Source organism: Melanostigma gelatinosum (assembly GCF_949748355.1).
Source record: "Melanostigma gelatinosum genome assembly, chromosome: 9".
NCBI classification, from domain to species: Eukaryota; Metazoa; Chordata; class Actinopteri; order Perciformes; family Zoarcidae; genus Melanostigma; species Melanostigma gelatinosum.
This window is the reverse complement of record NC_136642.1, coordinates 8,796,080-8,806,405: the sequence shown is the minus strand read 5'-3', so window position 1 is coordinate 8,806,405 and position 10,326 is coordinate 8,796,080.

The following is a 10,326-nucleotide window of genomic DNA, read 5'->3' as shown; positions in this document are numbered from 1 at the left end:
GAGAGAGAGAGAAAGAATGGAAGGAAAGGAAAAATGAAAAGAAAACCATTTTTTTTTAACGACTGACGGGAGGGAATTCTGCAGAATTGTTGAGGAGTGTTTCCCCGTCTTTAAAGAAAACAAACACATCTCGAAGTGGAAAAGCACTTTAAATGTGATGGCATGTATCTAACCCCAGCCCAAAAGTCGAAGGAGCCAATTCAACTTCTAACATGCATGCGCTCGACTGTAGCTCGACATATATGCTAATTTATATTATGGTTATTATGATCTTAATTATTATCGTTAATAATATTGATATTATTAATATTAATGTGGGCTAATATTGCATGCATATTACTGGCCTTTCATGCCTTCGTATGCAACATCGCACTTGTAATCAGCCCAAATGTATCCAATTTATCCTTTTTTTAAGAACTGTGCAGTAACGCAAAGACGTTATGAATTACTATTTATTTTTATTTTCATTGTTTTTCCCCAAGAATGAAGTCTAAATTTCGTCTTGGCTTATATGCTACCTGCAAATGGACGGCAAAATTTGAAAGTTTTGGTGGTGGGGGGGGGGGGGGGGGGATACGCTACATGCTACACTTAGAGTGGACTGGGGTCCCACGTTTCTTCTTCTTCTTCTTCATCTTCTTCCTCGACCATTACCGTGGCTGGTGTCTCTCTGATGCTCGCACCGAGCTGCAGTCGCCTCCTCTCCGCCGTGTCCCGTGGAGACGAGTCGGTATAAGCGACGGGTTAGCGCCATTACCGGAGCCAATCGAACCTAACCGGATTAGCAGCTGCCAGATGACAAAAAGAAAGTGTTCCAACCAAGTGAAAAAAAAAGAAGAAATGTAAGAAATGAGAGCCTCGCGCTGTTATTAGTTCAGCTTTACACCACGGTGTGTTTACCGTCTGTGCTCTGGTTTTATTGGCTCGACCCATAATCTGTTTTCAGACGCTGTTCCTCTCTGTTTTCTCTGTTCATCATCCCAAACGAGATGCATCACTTTCTGTGTGCGTGTGTGTGTGTGTGTGTGTGTGTGTGTGTGTGTGTGTGTGTGTGTGTGTGTGTGTGTGTGTGTGTGTGTGTGTGTGTGTGTGTGTGTGTGTGTGTGTGTGTGTGTGTGTGCGCGCGTGCGTGCGTGCGTGCGTGCGTGCGTGCGTGCGTGCGTGCGTGCGTGCGTGCGTGTGAGTGTGACTGGTGCACCAGTCAGGAAACGTCATATCGGGAAATGCAGTGTTGGAGTGTCACCCCCCTCTGCATGATGAGGAAAACTGAATAACTTGCATTTTTCTCCTTGTTGCTTCACATTTCATCAACCCCTGTGATGCTTTACTTGTGCCAAAGCCATCAGTCTGGGCTCCCCGGTTTGAGTGTGTGCGTGCGTGTGCGTGTGTGTGTGTGTGAGTGAGTGTGTGAGAGTGTCTGTATGTCGTCTTTGCTCTGTGCAGTATAGCAGTAAGTCATATTTGAGGCTCCATCCTTGCATTTTCTGTCAGTCTTTCCATCTTGCACGCTCATTAAAGGTCCCTCACACAGACTCTCTCTCTCTCTCTCTCTCTCTCTCTCTCTCTCTCTCTCTCTCTCTCTCTCTCTCTCACACTCCCAGTCTCTTTCCCTCTCCTTCTTCTTCTTCCTCCGCGCCTCACGCTCCCCTTGCCCGTGGCTATATGATCGTGAAAAATGTGTTTACAAAACTCGCTCTCTCATAGATCAAACCATACGGACGAATCAAAGACTTTGGAGAGAGGAGAGAGAGGCAGAGAAGAGGAGAGAGAGATAGAGAGAGAGAGAGAAGGGGAACGAGCAGAGGGTGTGTAGAGGCCTTATCATTTTAAAATTCTCTGTGTTATTCTCCTCTTTTCTCCTCTTGTGTTTGTGTGTGTGTGTTGATGTCTGCCTGTATCTCCTTTGGTAATACAATATCTTTAAGGCCCCCAAAACAACTATCTGTGTCTCACAGTTAAATATGAGATAATGCAATATTGATGTCTCCTTGTCTTTGCTATAACGCAATACTGGGCCCATTCTGGCTGGACGCACCAACATGGACTGATAGTGCCCTTGCACTTAAAAGAATTACTGTGATCCCGTAATACGTTTTAGAGGGATACTTCACAAATATGAAGTCCCTGAAGGAATATAGTTCGGGTTCGTGGAAACAGAAGAGTTAAGGTCACATTTCAGACTAAGTATTGAGCACAAGACGACGGACGTGATTATTTTTAATTTTTTCTCTCTTTATGCTTTTGGTTTTCAAAAATAGTGATGCTGCAGGTGGCCCCAATTTAAAGTGACTCAATCTCACTTTAAAGTTTGCCTTTGCAAGTATTTGTGCCCTCACAGTAATGGCCACTGCATGCACTTCATGTTGTCAACGAGTCAGATTCTGGCTCACAATTTCGTGGATTATTGATTACGTGGGATAAACAAAAATATAATGTATTCATCTTCGTAGGTATATGTGTATGAGAACAGGCTGCACAGACTGTGCTCTTGAGGTTTATCAATTGTTAGTTGATTCATTTTCTTAATTACTCTTCATAGTTCCATCTTTTCATAACGCCATACAGTCAGTCTCGACATAAATGTATGGACTGTTTCAACTTGGATAAAAATAGATTGTATTCATTGTTCTACCCCAAACAAGGTGTTGCATGCAAATATATTATCTGTAAACAAAACATAAAAGGAAGTCTTAGACTTCCCAAAAGTACCAAAACTGTACAAAAACTTACATTTTGTTGTGCGAAAAATGTAAAATATACTTAATACATAGGTAAAGTGTTGGTTATGGTTTGGTAGAGGTTTTGGTCACATGCTCTTATATTATTCGGTCAAAATTGCATGAGGTCATGAAGGCTCTTTGAGAAGTTGAGCAGCATGAGCAGAGGTGTGAGTATGAGGCTTGATGTTTTTATATATGAGGAAAGAGTGTCTAAAATAATCGGACAAGGACAAGATGAAGACATACAAAAGACAAACAGCGGGACACAGGAGGATAGGAAGAGGAGAGTCAGAAGCTGAAGAAGGGGTGAGGAGAGGAGAGGAGAGGGAGGGAGGGGGGCAGACAGACAGACAGGCTAGGGGAGCGATTATAGCAGGGTTTATGTATGAGCTATTGATTGAGTCGGTGGTGACTTCTTGAGTGGTTAATTCGGGAAGTGAGAGCGATAGAGAGAGTAACTCACTGACCAGAGGGGAGGGTGGGTGGGTGAAGGGGGGATAAAGAGAGAGATAGAGACAGTGTGATGAGGATGAGGAGAGAGAAGTGCATTTCCTCTGGTAAAAGTGTGGAAAACAAGACTCTATTTTGCAAGAGATTATGTTGTGGTTCTTTGTGACTAATAAGGGAACCATTGTGTTTTGTTGAAATCTGCTTTATTTCCTTGCTGTTTGGGCTCCTCAGACCCAACGGCTGTCCGCATGAATACTGATATATTTCTCTTTCCTTCTGACCTTATTCAAAATTCAATAAAGAAGTGTTGAACTCCCTCCCATTGCAACAAACTACATAAAGGTGACTAAATACAGGAGTGACCCTAAATAACGTCTATTCTACGTATTTCTGCGTGAACAAATATTATTTTGGTGTTCAAAAAAGTCATTCACAGACAAAGAAATGTATGTCATCCTACTTCTGTTTGGGGTCAATTAGACCCCAACAGGTCAAACCATTGACTGTAGATGAGTCAAAGTCATAGTCAGACCTCTTAACAAACTAATACAACTCCAATGACACAAATCCGAGACAATCACAGCTAGAGAAAATAAAGACACATTGTATTATGTTTTACAGCTGGGGGTCTCTGAGATGAATGTGTCGTATTCTGTCGCAGACTTCTGAAATATATCATCCAAATTATGTTAATAAGCAATTCAAATGAAATGAAATCAATAAAGTATCAAGGTAATATAATGATAGTATGTTTTCTGTTGTTGGTTAAAGGGTTCCTGGGTTCTTCGGGAACCTAAACGGCACAATTAAATAAGAAACAACAGTGTTGTAATATTCATACAAGTAAATGAATTACCTTAAAACCTTTTTATCATTATCATCAATGTTACTTCGGGACCTGCAGTTACAGTTTCCTTTTTGAAAATCGTTTCAGAACATTTGTCAACCTGCTTCACATTCTAGACAAACTTGGCTCTATTGCAGGACAATTTTGTGGCTTTTTTCCAACCTGCTCTTTCCCAGGCATTTAACCCCCCCCTCTCTCTCTCTCTCTCTCTCTCTGTTCATCACACATAAACAAGCATGCGCACGCATACCCCTTCACCTCTTCGGTCTCTATAGGCGTGAGGTTGAGCCCATAGGACACTCATCTGCTCGCTGCGAACAACAGATGGTTTCCTTGTTCTCACTGTATCACCTTGTCTGAGGAAGTCAGAATCAAGAGCAACAACGTGGACTAGGAAGCAAGGTGGTATGGGCGCACGCACGTGCGTGTATGTGTCTGCGTGAGGAAAAGTGTGAAGGATCTCTGTTATAGCCAATAGATATATTAGTTATTATTCTAAATGTCGTTAGTAATGCATCTCTCATAGTTTGTTTGCTGGTAGGATATCCTGTAGTCCAATTCCTAAAAGCTGCGCACGTGCGTATGCTGCGTGGGTTTTGCGTCCAAAGTGTATGTGCTCGTGCATGCATGCGTGAGTCTGTGCGTGTGTGAAGGTCAGCTCGCCGGCGCAGTTTCTTTTCCTATTTCTCTTCCCTCTCGCGCAGGTTTTGATCTCTCAGCCGCGAGATCAAAGGCGTTCTCTGGCTATTAGTCAGCGCGAGCCATTGATCCCTCATCGATCCACACGAGACACAGCCGCCCCGTGAACACCGCGCGAGGCTCCCCAAAGCTCCTCCCGCGCGTCCGGAGAGAGAGAGAGGGAGAGAAGGAAACGTAAAAGAGGAAGGTGGAGCTGTGTGTGTGTGTGTGTGTTTTTCGACTGGCGCGGGCAGAGCCAAACTCGAGCTTTTTCTTTGCCGCGGGACATGAAACAATGAGGCTCGAGCCGGTTTTAATAAAGCGCGCTTTCCCTCCTTTCAACTCTGGCGCGAGGCGGACGAGCCGGCAGCGGAGAGCGATCGATAATTAATGACGATGAATAATTTAACCCTATCGATTGATACTTTTTTCTTCATCCTTTCCCCCTTCTTTTCCTTATTTTCTTAAGGCCGGCGTTCCATACCACACTAATACCGTTTCACGCGCTCACATCCTCATCTCCACCTCTTAAAACTTGTTGGAGTTCTCCACCTTTCATGAAAGCCTTAAAAACACGTTTCCTTATTTAGCACAAGCTAAAGCCTATTTATGACCAGAGCAGTCTCAACTCCGCTTGACTAGGAATCTTTAAAGCTCTAAAACTTCTCTCGGTCTACGAAACTGGCCATTCACAAGGCTATAAAAGAAGAGGATTCTTATTGTCAACAAATTCAACAATGAATTGATCCATTCACAAGTCTGTGTGCCTCCTATATGTGCTATAAACCTCCATTGTTGTCCAAAAACTATGAAAAACAGATAAATGAGCTGCACTGAACTTCATTATAATGAACATGACTCGTTTATTCTCTGGGGCACCAAATGTCTATCAATCCGCAGCAGAAAATAGTGGCTCCGTTTTGGGTAACATTTGCTCAAAAAAAAAGTGAGACAGTGTATTTGTGACCTATTTTTAAAGGTTGACACCTTGAGTTGGGACAAATGGGCATTGGCGCTGAACGCCACAGACCGATAGGGAAGTGTTGAAAGACAGACTAATGCATGGTCGGCTGAAGAAGAAAAATATAGCCTAATATAAAGCCAGCCTTATTCTTTCATCCTTGAAACCGAGGTCTGTTATTGGACCAGTTTAGCTCATTGTGCAGAACAAAAAGAATGGACAGTTCTCAGTTTTCATATGGCTGGATTTAAGAACAACATATTTTCTGACTCATTATCGATTTCAACCTCAGAATCGCTGGACCCGCTGGTACATATATGTTTCAAGTCTGATTCCACTGAAAGATATTTTGGTTTTGGCGGTTCTGTCCCTCGGTGTGAAGGACTCAGATTTCGCTTTGCTGCTGCCGTGTGGAGTGTTGGGAGTCACAGAGCCTCAGTACTACACATATTGACTACATACACAGATACTGCACTGCTGTCTGTTCCTGTTGCAGCGCTGCACTGAATCCTCGCTGTTTCATTTGATATAGTGTGATATAGTGTGTGTTTTGGGTAAACAGAGCTCAGGGTACAAAGGAGAAAATGTGGTAATTTAGCTGCAGCAAAAGTTGTAATATGACCAACATAGTGGATGCAGCGCTTTGACTCTTTAACGCTGTACAAAATAGTTTTATTGAGTTTTCAGCAATCACTGTTTTACAGTAATTTTGAGCAATTTGATTTATTTATGGGTCTACAAAACAGACTAATTCAAGGAACAACAAAAATGAGAACACATATTTCTAACATAGTCCCAGGATGTTAAAAGAAAGACATATAACTATAATTCTAACAATAGAATCTTGAAACCAACTACATCAGTGCACAATTATTGGTTTATATTTAATCCAATGTATTCACATTCCATAGTTTGAACCACAAGGAAAACTAAGTGTTTAAGTTTTGGGAGACCTTAAAAAGACATTTTGGCTACACTTAAAGTCTAAAGATTTTCATGCAAACATATTTTATTACTTATGGGAGAACCATTGGTCTTCATTTGTGCAAAAAAAGTTGGAATTCTGTGTTGGATTATGCAGGATGGATCATTTTCTTCTTCACCTTTCTGGTGCCGAATGTTATATGGAAGATAAAAAATGTTTTTTTAAATGACAACACAGAGGTGAATCATCCATTATTCTTTATGACTAAATCAGAAATTAGACAAGAGATTCAGCTAAATCAGAAGAATTATCGGCCACTGTTCTCTTTGGATGGACAGCTTCTTTTTTCCCTCTCTCTGGCCAACCCTCCCCCTCCTCTCCTCCTCCTCCCCTCCACTCTCTCTCCCCTCCTCGTTTCTCCTCTCTCCTTCTTTTCCAGCTCCTCTAACAAACCCATAGCAGAGTCCCTCTGTTCTTCCACCCTGAGGCTGACCAGTGTGTCAGAGCTAACCAGGGAGAGGAACAGAGAGAGAGAGGGAAAGACAGAGATAGCGGGAGAGAGGCAAGGATATAGAAAGGGGGAGAGAGAGAGAAAGAGAGAGGGTTCAGTTGGGCCTTTTTCAGGGGAAACCAAAAAAAAGGAAGATGAGACAGATGTACAGAGCCCGTTTCATGTAGTGGAAAAAGAAAGCGGGAGAGGCCAGACTCTGCCTCTCATATTTTTCTATCTTTTTATATCGTGACCCATCACGCTTTCCTTCTTTAGACAGCACTGGAGATATACTGTTGCCTGAATGTCAGGCTGCCCCCCTTCCTCCCTCTACCCAAGTCACTCTGCAGAATTTCAAAACATACTCGGTACTACAGTATATTCCGCACACTGTTTCCTTTTCATGCCCGTCAGTGGCCTACGAACCCTCGGCTCAGTTCTGCTGACGGGCCTGGTACTATAGATTACCAGCCTTGTTGCAGACTTCACTGTGTAGCCGTCAGTCCTGTTTGGGAACAGGATGTTATGTTCCAAATACAGATCTCTCTCAAACACCTAAAACCCCGTGACACTTTTTGATGCTTTTGAAGTACACTTCTAATTTGGTATTAAGTTGCCATCAGAGAAATCTGAGCCAATTGTTGCATTAAGTTTGTAGCTAAAAGGAATTACCTTAATTCCGTGTGACTTTCCACATGTTTTTTGAGGACTCTTAAACCTGACGTTTTCCTAATTACGAACGTACTTTCTTCTTTTTCTGTTGTCTCGGGTGGTTTATTCCAACCAGAAGAATCAGTTGGCATTATATGACGTTCAAAACAACAAAAAAGAAATTGCAAAGTGCTTTACAGGCGAAAGAAAAGAAAAAAGGCCCAGCAAACCACTAAAGTTATAAAATCAAGGAAAAACAAGAAAATGTGAGATTAAAGCTGCTATAATCAATATTTTTATATTAAGAAAGGATCAAATGACTGTGAAATGTGAAAGGGGTCATGAAGAGATGAACCTGCAGAGATTTACCACCCGACTCTCAGTTCCGCTCAGCCATACGAAGCCTGTGATGAAGCTTTAAATACCTCGTTTACACTACCTGCCCAGCTGAAAACCACAGAGAAAAGTTAGCAGCTGCACCGTGAAGAAAGTGGAACGTTAAAGATGATTTTTAAAGATGCGCACCGATTTGGCCTTTCCGGAGACTTTGTGTGTGATTGTTTGAAAGTCGAGCAAAAGCACAATAACCTGTCATAGCCTTGACCAGCCTCGAGTCCTTGCGTCTCCGTAGTGTGCTGAATACACGGGGAAAAACTGTCCCTAAAAACCCGCCGACTCTTTCAACTGAGTGAATTATCAAAAGCCTCTGATTCACCAGCACACCAGAGGGTTTGCAGCAGGAACGTGTGTTTGCTAAAAACCAGTGTGCTCCTCCACAACATGTGGAGGAGCACAACTGAGGTTTCCTTTTGAGTGGTGAAGGTGCTGTTGTCCACATGCGCCGCCATTGTAAGTATTTACTATTGTCACCGGTAACTGTGTGATCCATCATCCGGACTGGGTTTTTATAGGTGGCCTTTTGTGGGAGAGAGGTCCTTTGTTTGGGCTGTTGTGTCCACAGTCGCTCTGTGCTGCATGTGTGTCTGTCTGCGCATATCTCTGTGCTCTATCACCACCATCTTTAGTAAACAAAGTGCATTCTCTCTTTCAGCTCAGTGAGATGTGTGTTAGTGTGTCTATATTGATTCAGTCAATATCTATGGGCACCATGTCTTATTTTGTGTGCTGCTTCTCACTGTGAGTGTGTGTGTCTGCTACCTGAATACCTGTATATTTGTGGCATATCTGCTTGAGACTGTGTGTTTACTGTGCTTGTACAATCCATTACAATCTGTGAGCATCTGTATCTGACAGTCTGTGCATGCATGTGTGTGTAAGAGTGTGTGCGTATGAGGAACAGTATTCCCTGGGCTGCTAGTTATAATGTTTCTGGGGGTGATGGGGGGAACTTGAAAGCCCTGCGCTGCCCAAATCAAAACTAACAAGGAAATGATGGGGGCTCCTTTATCTCCTCTCTGGCCTGGGGGGCCGAGGGGGGCGAGAACGAGAGACTCGGGAGGGAGGGGAGGAGGGAAGGGAAGAGAGGTGGGAGGAGGAGGATGGGGGGGTGGGGGGGCTGCCTGGCTTCCTCTTTGATTTGTAAAAAATGCATTACCTCCGAAATCAAACGGAAAATTACTGCGCCGAAGCAAAACACACAGAGCAGGAGAGAGAGGGAGAGAAAGGGAGGATGGGTGGGGCGGGGGAGCAGACTGTGGATAGGTGTGTGTGAATAGAAAGGAGGTGGGAAAGAGGAAAGGAGGATTCACCTGTGTAGTTACGCTGTTGGAGAGGAGAAGGGAGGATGGCTATAGATGTAGGCGGTGTGTAGGCAGCACGAGAGTCAGCTGGGGAGACCCTGACAGACACACAGAGCACACACACATATATATTATCCTCGGAGGAGTGAAAGCTTATACATGCTGTGGACCATGAGAACACGGCAAATGAAACAGATGATGCAGTATTGATGACCTGTAGCCTACAGGGAAGAGGGAACTTATAGATTACTACCTCGACCACAAAGAATATCTTGTTTTTTAAAGACTCCTACCAATCTCCGCTGAGGCCGACGTACGGCTTGTATCGAGTTTCAACGGAAGGACGTGTGTTTTGAAAGAGAGACGTTTCTAATCGTGCGAATGCCGATGTGTGTTTTGATATCCTACCTACACTGAATTCAAAGTGATCTAACGGGCTACGTGTGGTATAGTTTTGTGGAAAAATCCCTCGTGAAAATGAGGAGCTTTTTGTGAAGACACATGATTTGAACCCTGGTGATAACTTTGACTCATTACGGGAAAGTGATCGCAGGCAGAGACACAAGGCCGAAGGAAAGAAAAAAAAGATGAAAAATAAGAAATGATGACGTGAATGATGTGGAGAAAAAAAAATATATGTGAGTGAGATAGGATGAATGCCAAATCTACATTTGAAGACAGAAGGAGCGGCTTGAAAACAAGAAAGATGAAGAGAGGGAGTGAGAGGGGCCACAATCCAAAGGCTAGAAGCAGGGTGAGAGCGAGCGAGAGATAGAGGGTTAGAGAGAGAGAGAGAGAGAGGGAGAGAAATGCCTGGAGTTAGTAATAATAATTTATACAAACACACCTTAATAATTCACGTTCCATTTCAATGCTGGAGGGAAAATCCAAAATTCACAGAGCA